We start from the raw sequence: 18,166 nt of genomic DNA, 5'->3' as shown, positions 1-18,166 counted from the left end.
AAACTATTAGAATTCTGTGGTAGTCTGTTTTCTCTTTACAATTATAGAGTAAGGGTTAGAAATTTCCAGAAAATTTAAAAAGTCTAAAACTTTTAAAAAATGAAGTCTTGTTTTATTTTGAGAGTTACACATTTTAAATGTACCAAAAAACCCAGAAAAAATGTACAGTCACTTAACCTATCTTATTGTTGATTTCCTCGTTATTAAAAATAGGGGTAATACGACTATGCAGGGGCAGTCGTGAGGATTAAAATAGATATCCTATGTTACAGATATTCTGTGATTTAAAAACGCCTTGTGTATGGGAAGTGTTCAATAAATGTTAGTTCTTCTCTACTCCATTACCTTACTTATATCCCAGAGTACCTTAATCACAGTAAAGTCTTAATGATACTGAATGGATGGTTGATTGGGAAAAAAAGTCATTTGAACTGCTTGATTACCATGATTCAACAGATTCAGATTGTATAAATTCTATATGTAAAAAGATCACAGAACTATTTCTCAGGCTCTGATCATATGATTTCAAACTCAGATATTTTTACACCATAATCCAAAGAGGGAAATGAGAGAACAGACAAAAAAGCTAGTCTTTGAATTAACAATAAGATTAGAGAAGACACTACATGAATTATTTTCATTGTTTTTTACTGAGGGAAATTAAGAATAAAGCTTTCCTGAAAGTGTTTAGTAAATCAAAGGGGACTTCCCTGCTGGTCCAGTCGTTAAGAATCTGCCTTCCAATGCAGGGGATGCAAGTTTGATCCCTGGTCCGGGAACTAAGATCCCACATGCCACAGGGCAACTAAGCCCATGTGTCACAACTACTGAGCCCGTGCGCTCTGGAGCCCACATGCCATAAGTAGAGAGAAGCCGGCACGCTGCAACAAAGAGCCCATTCACTGCAACTAAGACCCAACGCAGCCAAATAAATACATTAAAAAAATGTAGAGTAAAAAGAATCAAAGGTATCAGAGAAAAGTTATTTTAAATGTGTAGGGTGGTCTATACCTGTTCTATCCAATATGGTAGCCACTAGCCAGATTTGGTTATTTAAATTTAAATTAATTAAAATAAAATAAACCCACTCCTTAGTCATACTAGCCGAATTTCAAGTCCACTATAGCCACATGTGGCTAGTGGCTGACACATTGGACAGCACAGATTTATAGAACAGTTTTGTCATTGCAGAAAGATTTATTCAGAATCACTTGTCAAGTCTTAGTCAATATACTAGGTGTAGGAGAATCATAAGGGCTGGAGAGCATCTCTTGAACAGTTTGAAGAAACTCAAAATTGAAATTGTGGAATAGATGACCACGAAGTGTTACATTTTGTTATAAATGGCCACTATGCTGACTCCAATCCATAAGAATCCTGAGAACTATAGACCAATAATTCTTATTCTTACATTGTGGGTGAGGTGGAAGATTAACAGTAATATCGTCAGATGCTTAAGAAAACATAACTTATTATGTAGAAGCAATCATGATTTCTATAAAGGAAAATTATGACTGACAAAATCAACTAGGGTTTTTTGAGCATTTTGAGTAAGGGGGTTGAAATGGTTATAACTTATTTAAACTTTCAAAAAACTTTACAAGTTTCCACACCAAAGGGCTTTAAAGTGTCTGTCATTGAATAGATGGTCTCTAAAATTTCTTCCATACTAACATCTGATGCTGACCTTCCTGAAAATGAACTGCCAAGCTGACAAGGATAATCTGCATGGAGATCTCGCAAGACTGGGTGAGTGGTTAGAACTCAGCAGATAAGCTTCAGTGAGCTAAATATTACTTATTAGTAAATGGACTTCAAACAATAACCTTGGCATTTAACATACTGAAAACACAGAGTTGAAGGATAGCAATAAACAAAAGCTCCTTTGATTCTTCAAATATGAAGGAAGCTGAAGCAAATTTAAAGTATGATATGCCAGAAAGGATACAGAATCTTAGCAGTGACTATCATAGAATCTTATCTGTTATCTAGTCTACTCTTCCACCTGAAGATATCACTTCTGTCTCATCCTACCCTCTTTTGGAATATTTCCAGTTTTGAGGAGTGCACCCCTCACTGGGCCAATCTGTTTAATTATTTGATTGCTCCAACTATTAGAAAATAGATATATTACATTGAATTGAAGTTTGCCTCCCATAATCTCCACCATTGGTTTTGGTTCTGAATTTCGGAACTAGGCAAAAGAAAAATAATCTTTCTTTCACTTACATTCCCTACACATGCTTTAAGACACCTATCATGCACCATATGCACATACATTTTCCTGCTACTAGTGGGGAAGCAGACATTAAAAAAAAATAATCGGTGGAGATTTGAGAAGATGGAGGAAGAGTAAGACGTGGAGATCACCTTCCTCCCCACAGATACATCAGAAATACATCTACACGTGGAACTGCTCCTATAGAACACCCACTGAACGCTGGCAGAAGACCTCAGACCTCCCAAAAGGCAAGAAACTCCCCACGTACATGGGTAGGGCAAAAGAAAAAACAGAGACAAAAGAATAGGGATGGGACCTGCACCAGTGGGAGGGAGCTGCGAAGGAGGAAAGGTTTCCACATACTAGGAAGCCCCTTCACGGGCAGAGACTGTGGGGGGTGGAGGGGGAGCTTCGAAGCCATGGAGGAGAGTGCAGCAACAGGGGTGCAGAAGGCAAAGCGGAGAGATTCCTGCACAGAGGAGCAGTGCCGACCAGCACTCGCCAGCGCAAGAGGCTTGTCTGCTCACCCGCCGGGGCGGGCGGGGGCTGGGAGCTGAGGCCCGGGCTTCGGTCGGATCGCAGGGAGAGGACTGGGGTTGGCGGTGTGAACACAGCCTGAAGGGGGCTAGTGCGCCACGGCTAGCTGGGAGGGAGTCCAGGAAAAGTCTGGAGCTGCAAAAGAGACAAGAGACTTTTTCTTGCCTCGTTGTTTCCTGGTGCGCGAGGACAGGGGATTAAGAGCGCTGCTTAAAGGAGCTCCAGAGACAAGTATGAGACGCTAAGGCTGCTGCTGCAGCCACCAAGAAGCCTGTGTGCAAGCACAGGTCACTATCCACACCTCCCCTCCCGGGAGCTTGTGCAGCCCGCCACTGCCAGGGTCCCGTGATCCAGAGACAACTTCCACGGGAGAAAGCACGGCGTGCCTAAGGCGGGTGCAACGTCACGTCGGCCTCTGCCAATGAAGGCTTGCCCCGCATCTGTACCCTTCTTTCCCCCTGGGCCTGAGTGAGCCAGAGCCCCTGAATCAGCTGCTCCTTTAACCCCGTCCTCTCTGAGTGAAGAAAAGACGCCCTCAGGCGACCTACATGCAGAGGTGGGTCCAAATCCAAAGCTGAACCCCGGGAGCTGTGCGAACAAAGAACAGAAAGGGAAATTTCTCCCAGCAGCCTCAGAAGCAGCAGATTAAATCTCCAAAATCAACTTGATGTACCCTGCATCTGTGGAATACCTGAATAGACAATGAATCATCCCAAATTGAGGAGGTGGACTTTGGGAGCAAGATAGATTATTTTTTCCCCCTTTCCTCTTTTTGAGAGTGTGTATGTGTATACTTCTGTGTGAAATTTTGTCTGTATTGCTTTGCTTTCACCATTTGTCCTAGGGTTCTGTCCATCGGTTTTTTTTTTTTTTTTTACTTAAAAAAATTTTTTTTCTTACTAATTATTTTTTATTTTACTAACTTTATTTTATTTTATCTTACTTTATTTTATTTTATCCTCTTTCTTTCTTTCTTTCTCTCTTTCTTTCTTCCTTTCTTTCTATTTTTTCTCCCTTTTATTCTGAGCCGTGCAGATGAAAGTCTCTTGGTGCTCCAGCCAGGAGTCAGTGCTGTGCCTCTGAGGTGGGAGAGCCAACTTCAGGACACTGGTCCACAAGAGACCTCCCAGCTCCACGTAATATCAAATTGCAAAAAACTCCCAGAGATCTCCATCTCAACACCAAGACCCAGCTTCACTCAACGACCAGCAAGCTACAGTGCTGGACACCCTATGCCAAACAACTAGCAAGACAGGAACACAGCCCCATCCATTAGCATAGAGGCTGCCTAAAATCATAATAAGGCCACAGACACCACAAAACACACCACCAGACATGGACCTGCCCACCAAAAGACAAGATCAAGCCTCATCCATCAGAACACAGACACTAGTCCCCTCCACCAGGAAACCTACACAACCCACTGAACAAACCTTAGCCACTGGGGACAGACACCAAAAACAATGGAAACTATGAACCTGCAGCCTGTGAAAAGGAGACCCCAAACACAGTAAATTAAGCAAAATGAGAAGACAGAAAAACTCACAGCAGATGAAGGAGCAAGGTAAAAACCCACCAGACCTAACAAATGAAGAGGAAATAGGCAGTCTACCTGAAAAAGAATTCAGAATAATGATAGTAAAGATGATCCAAAATCTTGGAAATAGAATAGAGAAAATGCAAGAAACATTTAACAAGACAGTAGAAGAATTAAAGAGGAAACAAGCAAAGATGAACAACACAATAAATGAAATTAAAAATACTCTAGAAGGGATAAATATCAGAGTAACTGAGGCAGAAGAACGGATGAGTGACCAGGAAGATAAAATAGTGGAAATAACTACTGCAGAGCAGAATAAAGAAAAAAGAATTAAAAGAACTGAGGACAGTCTCAAAGACCTCTGGGACAACAATAAATGCACCAACATTCGAATTATAGGGGTCCCAGAAGAAGAAGAGAAAAAGAAAGGGACTGAGAAAATATTTGAAGAGATTATAGTTGAAAATCTCCCTAACATGGGAGAGGAAATAGTTAATCAAGTCCGGGAAGACAGAGAGTCCCATACAGGATAAAACCAAGTAGAAACACGCCAAGACACATATTAATCAAACTCTCAAAAATTAAATACAAAGAAAACATATTAAAAGCAGCAAGGGAAAAACAACAAATAACACACAAGGGAATCCCCATAAGGTTAACAGCTGATCTTTCAGCAGAAGCTCTGCAAGCCAGAAGGGAGTGGCAGGACATACTTAAAGTGATGAAGGAGAAACACCTACAACCAAGATTACTCTACCCAGAAAGGATCTCATTCAGATTTGATGGAGAAATTAAAATTTTACAGACAAGCAAAAGCTGAGAGAGTTCAGCACCACCAAACCAGCATTACAACAAATGCTAAAGGAACTTCTCTAGGCAAGAAACACAAGAGAAGGAAAAGACCTACAATAACAAACCCAAAACAATTAAGAAAATGGCAATAAGAACATACATATCAATAATTACCCTAAATGTAAATGGATTAAGTGCTCCAGACAAAAGATACAGACTGGCTGAATGGATACAAAAACAAGACCCGTATATATGCTGTCTACAAGAGACCCACTTCAGACCTAGGGACACATACAGACTGAAAGTGAGGGGATGGAAAAAGATATTCCATGCAAATGGAAATCAAAAGAAAGCTGGAGTAGCAATTCTCATATCAGACAAAATAGACTTTAAAATAAAGACTATTACAAGAGATAAAGAAGGACACTACATAATGATCAAGGTATCGATCCAAGAAGAAGATATAACAATTGTAAATATTTATGCACCCAACATAGGAGCACCTCAATACATAAGGCAAATACTAACAGCCATAAAAGCGGAAATCGACAGTAACACAATCATAGTAGGGGACTTTAACACCCCACTTTCACCAATGGACAGATCATCCAAAATGAAAATAAATAAGGAGACACAAGCTTTAAATGATACATTAAACAAGATCGACTTAATTGGTATTTATAGGACATTCCCTCCAAAAAAAACAGGATACACATTCTTCTCAAGTGGTCATGGAACATTCTCCAGGATAGATCATATCTTGGGTCACAAATCAAGCCTTGGTAAATTTAAGAAAATTGAAATTGTATCAAGTATCTTTTCCGACCACAATGCTATGAGACTAGATATCAATTACAGGAAAAGATCTGTAAAAAACACAAACACATGGAGGCTAAACAATACAATACTTAATAACGAAGTGATCACTGAAGAAATCAAAGAGGAAATCAAAAAATTCCTAGAAACAGATGACAATGGAGACACGACGACCCAAAACCTATGGGATGCAGCAAAAGCAGTTCTAAAAGGGAAGTTTATAGCAATAAAATCCTACCTTAAGAAACAGGAAACATCTCAAATAAACAACCTAACCTTGCACCTAAAACAATTAGAGAAAGAAGAACAAAAAAACCCCAAAGTTAGCAGAAGGAAAAAAATCATAAAGATCAGATCAGAAATAAATGAAAAAGAAATGAAGGAAACCATAGCAAAGATTAATAAAACTAAAAGCTGGTTCTTTGAGAAGATAAATAAAATTGATAAACCATTAGCCAGACTCATCAAGAAAAAAAGGGAGAGGACTCAAATCAATAGAATTAGAAATGAAAAAGGAGAAGCAACAACTGACACTGCAGAAATACAAGGGATCATGAGAGATTACTAAAAGCAACTCTATGACAATAAAATGGACAACCTGGAAGAAATGGACAAATTCTTAGAAATGCACAACCTGCCTAGACTGAACCAGGAAGAAATAGAAAATATGAACACACCAATCACAAGCACTTAAATTGAAACTGTGATTAAAAATCTTCCAAAAAACAAAAGCCCAGGACCAGATGGCTTCACAGGCGAATTCTATTAAACATTTAGGGAAGAGCTAACACCTATCCTTCTCAAACTCTTCCAAAATATAGCAGAGGGAGGAACACTCCCAAACTCATTCTATGAGGCCACCATCACCCTGATACCAAAACCAGACAAAGATGTCACAAAGAAAGAAAACTACAGGCCAGTATCACTGATGAACATAGATGCAAAAATCCTCAACAAAATACTAGCAAACAGAATCCAACAGCACATTAAAAGGATCATACATCATGATCAAGTGGGGTTTATTCCAGAAATGCAAGGATTCTTCAATATACGCAAATCAATCAACGTGATACACCATATTAACAAATTGAAGGAGAAAAACCATATGATCATCTCAATAGATGCAGAGAAAGCTTTTGACAAAACTCAACACCCATTTATGATAAAAACCCTGCAGAAAGTAGGCATAGAGGGAACTTTCCTCAACATAAGAAAGGCCATATATGACAAACCCACAGCCAACATTGTCCTCAATGGTGAAAAACTGAAACCATTTCCACTAAGATCAGGAACAAGACAAGGTTGCCCACTCTCACCACTATTATTCAACATAGTTTTGGAAGTTTTAGCCACAGCAATCAGAGAAGAAAGATAAATAAAAGGAATCCAAATGGGAAAAGAAGAAGTAAAGCTGTCACAGTTTGCAGATGACATGATACTATACATAGAGAATCCTAAAGATGCTACCAGAAAACTACTAGAGCTAATCAATGAATTTGGTAAAGTAGCAGGATACAAAATTAATGCACAGAAATCTCTGACATTCCTATACACTAATGATGAAAAATCTGAAAGTGAAATTAAAAAAACACTTCTATTTACCATGGCAACAAAAAGAATAAAATATCTAGGAATACACCTACCTAAGGAGACAAAAGACCTGTATGCAGAAAATTATGACTCTGATGAAAGAAATTAAAGATGATACAAATAGATGGAGAGATATACCATGTTCTTGGATTGGAAGAATCAGTGTTGTGAAAATGACTCTACTACCCAAAGCAATCTACAGATTCAACGCAATCCCTATAAAACAATCACTGGCAGTTTTCACAGAACTAGAACAGAAAATTTCACAATTTGTATGGAAACACAAAAGACCCCGAATAGCCAAAGCAATCTTGAGAACGATAAATGGAGCTGGAGGAATCAGGCTCCCTGACTACAGACTATACTACAAAGCTACAGTAATCAAGACAGTATGGTACTGGCACAAAAACAGAAATATAGATCAATGGAACAGGATAGAAAGCCCAGAGATAAACCCAGGCACATATGGTCACCTTATCTTTGATAAAGGAGGCAGGAATGTACAGTGGAGAAAAGACAGCCTCTTCAATAAGTGGTGCTGGGAAAACTGGACAGGTATATGTAAAAGTATGAAATTGGAACACTCCCTAACACCATACACAAAAATAAACTCAAAATGGATTAAAGATCTAAATGTAAGGCCAGACACTATCAAACTCTTAGAGGAAAACACAGGCAGAACACTCTATGACATAAATCACAGCAAGATCCTTTTTGACCCACCTCCTAGAGAAATGGAAATAAAAACAAAATAAACAAATGGGATCTAATGAAACTTAAAAGCTTTTGCACAGCAAAGGAAACCATAAACAAGACCAAAAGACAGCCCTCAGAATGGGAGAAAATATTTGCAAATGTAGCAACTGACAAAGGATTAATCTCCAAAATTTACAAGCAACTCATGCAGCTCAATAACAAAAAAACAAACAACCCAATCCTAAAATAGGCAGAAGACCTAAATAAACATTTCTCCAAAGAAGATATACAGATTGCCAACAAACACATGAAAGAATGCTCAACATCATTAATCCTTAGAGAAATGCAAATCAAAACTACAACTACACCAGTCAGAATGGTCATCAACAAAAAATCTAGAAACAATAAATGCTGAAGAGGGTGTGGAGAAAAGGGAACCCTCTTGCACTGTTGGTGGGAATGTAAATTGATACAGCCACTATGGAGAACAGTATGGAAGTTCCTTAAAAACCTACAGATAGAACTACCATACAACCCAGCAATCCCACTACTGGACATGTACCCTGAGGAAACCATAATTCAAAATAGTCATGTACCAAAATGTTCATTGCAGCTCTATTTACAATAGCCGGGACATGGAAGCAACCTTAGTGTCCATCAACAGATGAATGGATAAAGAAGATGTGGCACATATATACAATGGAATATTACTCAGCCATAAAAAGGAACGAAACTGAGTTATTTGTAGTGAGGTGGATGGACCTGGAGACTGTCATACAGAGTGAAGTAAGTCAGAAAGAGAAAAACAAATACTGTATGCTAACACATAAATATGGAATCTAAAAAAAAAAAGAAAAAAAAATGGTCAGAAGAACCTAGGGGCAAGACGGGAATAAAGATGCAGACCTACTAGAGAATGGAGTTGAGGATATGGGGAGGGGGAAGGGTAAGCTGGGACTAAGTGAGAGGGTGGCTGGGACTAAGTGAGAGGGTGGCATGGACATATATACACTACCAAACGTAAAATAGATAGCTAGTTGCAAGCAGCCACATAGCAGAGGGAGATCAGCTTGGTGCTTTGTGACCACTGAGAGGGGTGGGATAGGGAGGGTGGGAGGGAGGGAGATGCAAGAGGGAAGAGATATTGGGACATATGTATATGTATAAGTGATTCACTTTGTTATAAAGCAGAAACTAACACACCATTGTAAAGCAATTATACTCTAATAAAGTTGTTAAAAAAAAATCACCCAAACCAGAATATAGTTGCAAAATAAGATATGTAACTAAGGAAGAAACATCTTCCTGCAAGAGGGTATAGCATGGTTTCCCTGGTGGTGCAGTGGTTAAGAATCTGCCTGCCAACGCAGGGGACATGGGTTCGAGCCCTGGTCTGGGAAGATCCCACATGCTGCAGAACAACTAAGCCTGTGTGCCACAACTGCTGAGCCTGTGATCTATAGCCCGCAAGCCACAACTACTGTGCCCAGGTGCCACAACTACCGAAGCCTGCACGCCTAGAGCCCGTGTTCCTCAACAAGAGAAGCCACTGCTATGAGAAGCCCGCGCACCACAACGAAGAGTAGCCCCTGTTCACCGCAACTAGAGAAAGCCCGCGTGCAGCAACAAAGACCCAGTGCAGCCAAAAATAAATAAATAAAATAAATAAGTTTATTAAAAAAAATAAAGAGAGGGTATATCAAAGGAACCTGACCTAGACTTGTACATTGTTTCATGGATCTTTATCATATCCCTGGATACCAGGCATAATGATGTTCATCTGTCTTCCCACACATTCCAGCAGCACTTTGGACCAAAGAGGTTTTCAACCAATGTTTATTTTAAAAAACTTTTTATTTTGAAATGATTTTAGACTTACAGACAATTTGCAAAAATTGCACAGTGAGTTCCTGTATTACCTTGACTCAGCTTCCTCTAATGTTTACATCTTATATAACTATAGTACATTATCAAAATCAGGAAAATAATAATGGCACAATATTACTAACAGCTGTAACTAATTAACATAACTAAGGTTTTATTTTTTTCCATTATTAAAAGCAAAGTACTCTGAAAATTTTTGAATGAGTAATAATTTAAACAATGAATTTCTTTTTCTCACCCCTGACCTCCAACCATTCAGTCTCCACCCCCAACCCCCTAAGCAGTAATCATTTTTATAGTTGCTTGTGTATTCATCCAAAGTTTTTTTATATAAATATAAGCAACACGAATATATATTCTTACTTCCTCCTCTTTCTTATACAAAAGGAAGCACACCATACACACTTTTTTCCACCTTTTTTTTTTTTCACTATACCTATCTTGGAGATCTTTTCATATCAGTACAGAGATAACCCACTTGTTCTTTTGTAAAGTCCCATAGCGTTCCATTGTATGGATGTACTATAGATTATTTAACTAGCCTCTCTTGATAGGTATTTGTGTGGTTTCCAATCCTTTCCTATTGTAATCCATGCGGCAATAAAAATCTTATAAACATATCAGTCTGCACTTATGGGGATATATCTTCAGGATATTCACTCCCCCAAGTGATATTGCTAGGTCAAATGATATATGCATTTGTAATTGTCAAACTGCCTTTCCACCAGCCATTTTCCTCAGAACCTTTCTAATAGAATATATTATCAAACTTTTGGATCTTTACTAAAATGATAGGCAAAAAGTGGTATTTCAGTATAATTATAGTCACATTTCTCTCATAATAATGAAGGAAGGTTAACATATTTTTATATGTTTAAGAGCCATTCGAATTTCCTTTTCAATGAACTGTCAGTTCATCTAATTTGCCCATTCTTTTATTGAATTGTTGATCATTTACTTCACGATTATGAAGAATTTTTATATATTAAGGAAAATTAACCTATAGTTTCCCACCTAAAGAAAAGTATTGTTAATATTTTGGCATACGTATTTCCATCATATATGTATACTTTAGAAAAAGGATAGTTGTGATCCTTCAGCATTACAGTTTTCTATTTTCCTATTTTCCACTTGATTGATGCTTGCTTTACAATGCTGTTAGTGTGGCACAAATCAGTTAGGATTTTATCAGAATCGCCATAATTTGATACTGATGGTAAGTCCTCTCAATGATTTGGCCCTGAGTGCTTAACTACAGGTTTTCTGCTTTTGAATTTTTACAGAGGAGGCTCTTCCTCAGCAAACCAGAACGGCCTAGGAAGATACACTTAATGGTTAATCACTGCCATCTGTTGGTAAATATGGAGAATTTCATCCAGTGACTTTCCCCTGTGGCGTGGATATTTTATTGTTTTTGAAAACATATTTTTAAAAATTCCAGAAAATTTGGGTGCATGATAATCTTAAATAAAATGACAGAAATAGGAACAAAGATTAAGGAACCTTAGGAGTTTAGTCAAAACATATTTTTCTTCGAAACACTAATTCAAAAAGGTGCATACACCTCAATGTTCATAGCAGCGTTATTTACAATAACCAAAACATGGAAACAACCGAAGTGTCCATCAACAGATGAATGGATAAAGATGTGGTATAGATATACAACGGAATACTACTCAGACATAAAAAAGAATGAATTTTTGCCATTTGCAGCAGCATGGATGCACTTGGAGGATATTATGCTTAGTGAAATAAGTCAGAGAAAGATAAATACTGTATGATATCACTTATATGTGGAATCTAAAAAGTACAACAAACTAGTGAATATAACATAAAAGAAGCAGACTCACAGATATAGAGAATACAACTAGTGGTTACCAGTGGGGGGAGAGGGAGGGGGAAGGGCAATATAGGGGCAGGGGAGTGGGAGGTACAAACTATTGGGTATCAGATAGGCTCAAGGATGTATTGTACAATACGAGGAATATAGCCAATATTTTGCAATAACTGTAAATGGAAAGTAACCTTTAAATATTGTATAAAAATAAAAAGTAAAAAAATAAAATAAAATAAAGGTTAAAAAAGCTGCAAAATAATATTCCCCTTCCACTTACTAAGATTCCTTTAGTGTTTCTAACCAATTAATATTATTTTCCTAAGCAGAATATTGGACTGTTGAAAAAAACTAATCTCAGTAGAAGATATTATTTCTACCTTGCTGATTTCCAGTTCACTTTACATAACTGGTTGTCATGAACAAATTAATTTCATGAATTGGATAAGTGACACAACATAAGGTTTTAACTATGCAAATATTCATAAAACTGTGACTAATTTTTTACTGATAAGGTAGAATAATGTACATATCCAAAGATAATGCAGACTGAAAATGTAGCAACGGTCTGGAGATTATCACAATTTGCACAGTGCCATCTGTAGTGGATTGCTTGATAATGTTTAACTGTTTGAAGATGATATTAACAACTTCTAGTGAGAAATTACTTAAAAAATATAATATTCTCAGGTATCAGTAAAGAATACTTTAATTATTGGATATTATTTTCATTTATTATCTAGGAAGAATAATCTCCTGGATTTGGTAAATTGATAATTTAAAGCTTATCTCATTATCTCCTCCTGCTTTCAATTCATTCTATTTGAAAACACAATAAATCCAGCAATTTGGTAAGTTTGTGATTATAATGCCAAATTTAGAAGATCTTATTTTTAGTCAAAGTATTCTTCCTTTTCAGTGAGCACATCTCAATATTTGTTGCCTCCACTATATGGTTCATTATATGCTCTTTAAGTCGTACCAGTATTTATTTCTTTGCTCTTTGGACTATGCCAGTTACCTGGGTCTCTATCAAATGTAGGGGTGTTTTTTTTTTTTTCTCTTGACATAGTTGCTGTATATTTTCACGAGGTGAAAGTAGCTAAAACATGTTATATCCTGTGGCTGAATGTGGCTGAATCATGCCAGGTAACCTTGGTTTTAAAGGCAGATAAACTTAAAAATATATATTTATGATCAGAACAACAACTAAAAATAAACAACAATAGCAATGGTGAATTCTCACAGGACTAAACTATGCAGCACACCTTTCTGCCAGAGATTCACAGAATATATTGGGACTTCTAATTATATGCTCATGCTAGGATTGTAACAGCTTTGAAAGCCACAAGCTATTCTGTGCTAAAAGTAAAAGTGGGTGGAGGTGAAGAAGAGGTAGCAAATACGTAGTCTTACCTCCACCCACTCAAATCTAATTGTTAAGTCAATTAGAAAATATTAACGTTGACAATTCAAGAATGAACTCAGGCTCTGCTTATTAATTCCTGGTTCTCTGCGTATGAGTTAGCTGAATAAAGAAAATAATGATGAATTTGCATGAAAAAGCATTATTCACTTCTGTGGAAACCTGACCTGGGCCTTAGCTTCTGAAAAGTCATCACACGCCAAAGTCAATATTTTAAATGTACAATCAGAGCACAGTGCATCTGGACACCCTTCTAAAAAGTTTAACTCAGTTGGAAAGTTTCCTAGTCCTCTATTAAATTGTTAACCTGCAGTCCACTTCTACTTCCTAATGCCCTAGACTCTGGGAAACCCTCAAGAAGAGAAGAATATGGTAGATTGAGACCAGGCATGGCAGTTCACTTGTGCCGTCCCCAGTAAAGGGAAATTTAGGAAATGTTCACAGCGATAAAGAGAAAGTGTCTACAGTGGAAGTATTTAGATAGATGTAACAGGAACAAAGCAGGTATTTAGCCATAGGAAGACTGAGACCAGGAAAAGGGAGAGTAACATTTATTGAATATAGCCTAAACGATGTGCATTGTACTTGGCCCTCCTCCTGAATTTTATCCACTATTAGAGCTTGTATAGCATTAAGTAAAAAAGGGATGATGAAAGGAGAGAAGGAGATTTGAAAAATAGGTGGGTAGCCAAAGTAACTACAGAGGCTAAGAATAAGTGAATACTTAGAAGAGGAAAAACACCACCTCCCTGCTTGCTTTTCTAACTCATAGGATTCATCTACAAAATAATTGGTCACTTCAAGAGAACAACAGACAACTAAAACAATTTGACAGCCCTAGAGTTAGCCTTTCATAACATCAACGTTATTCACCATAGTATATTCATCCAGAGTACCTTAAACTTCGTTTTTGAAAAATGTTTTAGATAGATAGATAGACACAGATATATTCAGAAACACATAAATCCTATCCTTCATTCTCTAAGTCCCAATATTTAATTGTTCTGACTTCTAATAAAAATATATGACCACTATCATTCATTCATCCACCGTTTATCAACTTTTTATCTTAAGCTTTTCATGAGTTTTAATTTTAACTGGCCTTGATACTATTGAGAAGGTACCATATCAGGAATATAGGTAGAATTATACTGAGGCTTCTGTTCTTTAGTCTCAAAGTAGGTCTTCCTTAAAATATAGAGATCATAATTGGGCACATTCTAGGACTAAAAGATGATGCTGCAGTGTCTTACTAGCGATTTGTTTGATTTAAAACAATAAAAGCATTGCTGCTGCTTCTGATACTTGTGGTTGGGTATGACACTCAGACCTCTTACTTCAGAGCTATTCCTAAGGTACACTGAATTGAAGAGATCCACACAAGTCTTCTGTTTCAGAGGATCTGTGCTACTGAGAACATACTGTTAGATAAGAAGAGATTTTCAGTTAGTTCAAAAAAAAAAAAAAGCCACATAGCTCTAATCCGTGTCCTGTTACCCATATCTTTCTAGCCCTCTTTTAGTGGCTTCCTTTTCCCCTTTGATATGTGTTTTAACTTTCCCCAAGGCTGCCTTTGATATATGTTTTAACTTGATTTTACCTGGAAACAAATGCTGGAGAAAAGAAGGAGAGAGCACTCCCAGTGTAATTTGCCCCAGGCCTGGCCTGTACTCTACTGATAAATAACTTGTCATCAACAATCCCATATTTGTACAATTTTATCTTCTGATCACACTTCATTTTGTTGTCTCTGACTACTTCTTTAATCTCCCAAAGTTTTTTTTGTTTCTCTAAGGCATTTCTCTCTTTGGTGTCTTCTGTAAACTTAGTTTACCTTACAAATGAATTTCAGTGTTTACCTGGCCTTGATCAGGTTGAGAAGGTCTCATAGCAGTATCAAAAGCATGTGCAGAATTATGCTGAGGTTGGAGTCCTGATAAACTCCTCTGTTCTCTGGCACAGTAAATTAAAAAAATATATATAGTTAGGATAGAGAAGTAGCTTAATTGGTTATAAATCACTTTTTAAAATAAACTCATTTTTGACAACACAGAATGAATGTTCCCATCTTAAGACTCCATTATTATATGTACCCGAGAGAATGCAATAATATTGGCTACTATTTGTTGAGTATTTTCCATGCTCAAAGTGTTTTACTTTACATTATCTGATTTTTCCCAACATTTTATTAGGAAAATTTTCAAACACACACCAAAATTGAATTTTATAGTGAATGCCCATGTATCTACCACCTCGATTTAATCGTTAACACTTTACTATACTTGCTTTTGCTTATATCTATCCATCTATCCATCCTTCTATCCACCCATTAATCCATTATATTTTTGATGCAATTGAAAGTAAATTTCACACATCAGTTTATTTCACAAAAATTACATTATCTTACTTGAGTAAGGCTTGCAAGATAAATATTATTAACTCCATTTTACAGATGAGAAACGTGAGGCTGAGAAATTTTAAGGAAATTCCCCAAGGCCGCACAGTCAGTGATTTATAGGGCAGGGATTTGAACCCCAGTCTGTCTTGCTCTATGCCCATACTTTTTCCACTACACTAAGGAATCTTCCAGAGTATATATAGAAACACTCTGTCAATTCACAATTGAGGGAATGGCAGAAGGGAAAAAAAGGAGCTCAAACTAAATTATATTTTAACTGAAGAAAAATAAGGCAGATTAATTCTTTACCCAAAAAAACCTATAAATAAGTCTAAATGCTTATAAACACTACTACTATTCTAATTTATAATCAAGCTTTTTGTTTTGCTTTTGCTTCTCAATGCAATTTTCCATTAATTATTTAATTTGATTCTCACAACTATGGAGAAGTAGGATATGTATACCCAACTCTTCATTTATAAAGGACGAAACAGGGGCTAAGTGATCCTCTCAAAGTCATAGACAAGTAGTAGAAGAGAGAGGGTTGGAATACAAATCCAGTGTTCTAGAAAGCTTTGGAGTAGGAAAACTATGGAGAATACTTAAAAGGTGACTTGTTTATGGGTATGATTTCTAATTAAAATGATTCTTTAAAATCTCAGGAGGTTTCCAACCTAATTCTATTCTTAGAAGTGTGAGGCTGACAGTACAAGCCACTTCCAATTTTAAAGTAATATTTCAAACTATCCTCATACTGCATAGAGGGTAACATTATCTTGTCACTGGAGAATGATACTTCAAAGTAGATGCTAATTTGAATTAGCTGATATAAAATTGGTGAGATTTTACCCTACTGGTATTTACCTTTCATATTTCTATCATTTAGAGGCAGTGCAAAATATAAAGGGTACTATTTGCTTTTAAGCAAAGAAACAAAAGGAAAGCAACAGGGCTTTACAGCTTTCAGGGCACTGTTTTATCTCATTAGAGTCCATTAGTGTAGCATGGGGATTAAGAGTTTAAGCCTGGGAGTCAGATTGCCTGGGTATAGACTTAGCCCTGTAACCTCAGCCAAGTTATTTGACCTCTCTGTGCCTTAGTAATCGCATCTGTACTTTATAGGGTTCTTGTGAGGATTACATGAGTCAATAGGTATGAAACATTTATAATTCAGCCTGATACATATAATAAGCTGTCTGTAAATGATTGTTGTTTTCAGTATCAATCTCACCATCTCTGTGAGATGTGTAGGTCAGATTATAGCAATCTCTATAGCTGAGAAAATTGAAGCCCAGTGAAGTGACGAGATTTGCCCAAGACAGAGTCAGATTACAGTCAAGCCTATTGGATGCTGGGGGTTGAGGTAAATAGGAGGTACTGGTATAGCTGTCCCCCTTCCCCTGCCTCAACTCTTAGAACAGTATATGTGGTGCATACAAATAGCACCTTGGTGGAAGGAAGGCACTGAAGTAGAACAATTCTTTAGTGAATTACACTTGGCTCACTTGGTTTTTATCTGAGGAAGGGGCTTTCCAGTTTTTGTTGTATCCAAATCCTGAACAAAATGTATTTAGTTATCCTGACTTTTGTTCAAATTTAATTAAATGTTGATGAATATGGAAGAGAATATATCAGCTGTATGCATGATAAATGATATCCATTATTTCTTGAATCATTTACTGATCTCACAAGCGATTTCCCATCATTCTCAGAGGTATTTAGAAATTTCTTACCGGTGATCATTTGTATTCTTCTTTGACTTCTTTTTACAGTAGTGGATAGTCTGGATTGTTACACCAACTAGTAAAGCCAGTCCTATTCCAGGCAATGCTGCTACTAAAATCAGGTCCAGAGTATTCCAGAGCTGGTCACATTTGGTCCCCATGTACCAATAATTTCCCCACCGACCTCTGAAATTTGGACATCTTGATAGAGATAATAAAAATAGAAAAAGCTCACAAATTAGAGAAACAAAAACAAATTGTTTCCCCTGAAAGAATCCAATCTTTCATTGTTACTAAACCATAAGGTTTCCCTTTAAGGCCCTCAAGAGATTTCTATTGTCCTATTTTACCACTTGAGCAAACATGCTAAAATGTACAGGTTTGAACACATTGAGTTAGCATGCAGAATGTGGTCAGGATTTCCCAACCATTGGCTAATGAAGATGTAGTACTTAGAAGTGATAAAAAAAAGTCTCACCCAGAATGGCTGTCTCAAGACTGCTTTTAAAACTATCCACATTTTGCCCATTGCTCATGCCTCTATTCACTCTGGCTACTTCAGTTCTATGACTACTATGAAAAGAGTTTGAAGTGGCCTAATCTACTAGTTCTGTAACTGCAGCTGGGTGTTCCCTTCACCAACTCCTACAGTGATGAATGCAGGTTAACAGCCTGACTATGCCACTCAACAGCAAATACAAGAAGAAA

The 18,166-nt window shown here is 37.2% G+C and overlaps 1 pseudogene; it reads right to left on the bottom strand.

The window, feature by feature from the left end:
- Nucleotides 1-17,619, bottom strand: part of LOC118888308 — a 42,371-nt pseudogene extending 24,752 nt beyond the window's left edge.
- Nucleotides 17,620-18,166: the final 547 nt, after the last annotated feature.

This window comes from Balaenoptera musculus, chromosome X (genome assembly GCF_009873245.2).
Source record: "Balaenoptera musculus isolate JJ_BM4_2016_0621 chromosome X, mBalMus1.pri.v3, whole genome shotgun sequence".
Taxonomy (NCBI): Eukaryota; Metazoa; Chordata; class Mammalia; order Artiodactyla; family Balaenopteridae; genus Balaenoptera; species Balaenoptera musculus.
The sequence above is the reverse complement of the archived record's forward strand: the minus strand, read 5'-3'. Positions and strand labels throughout refer to the sequence as shown.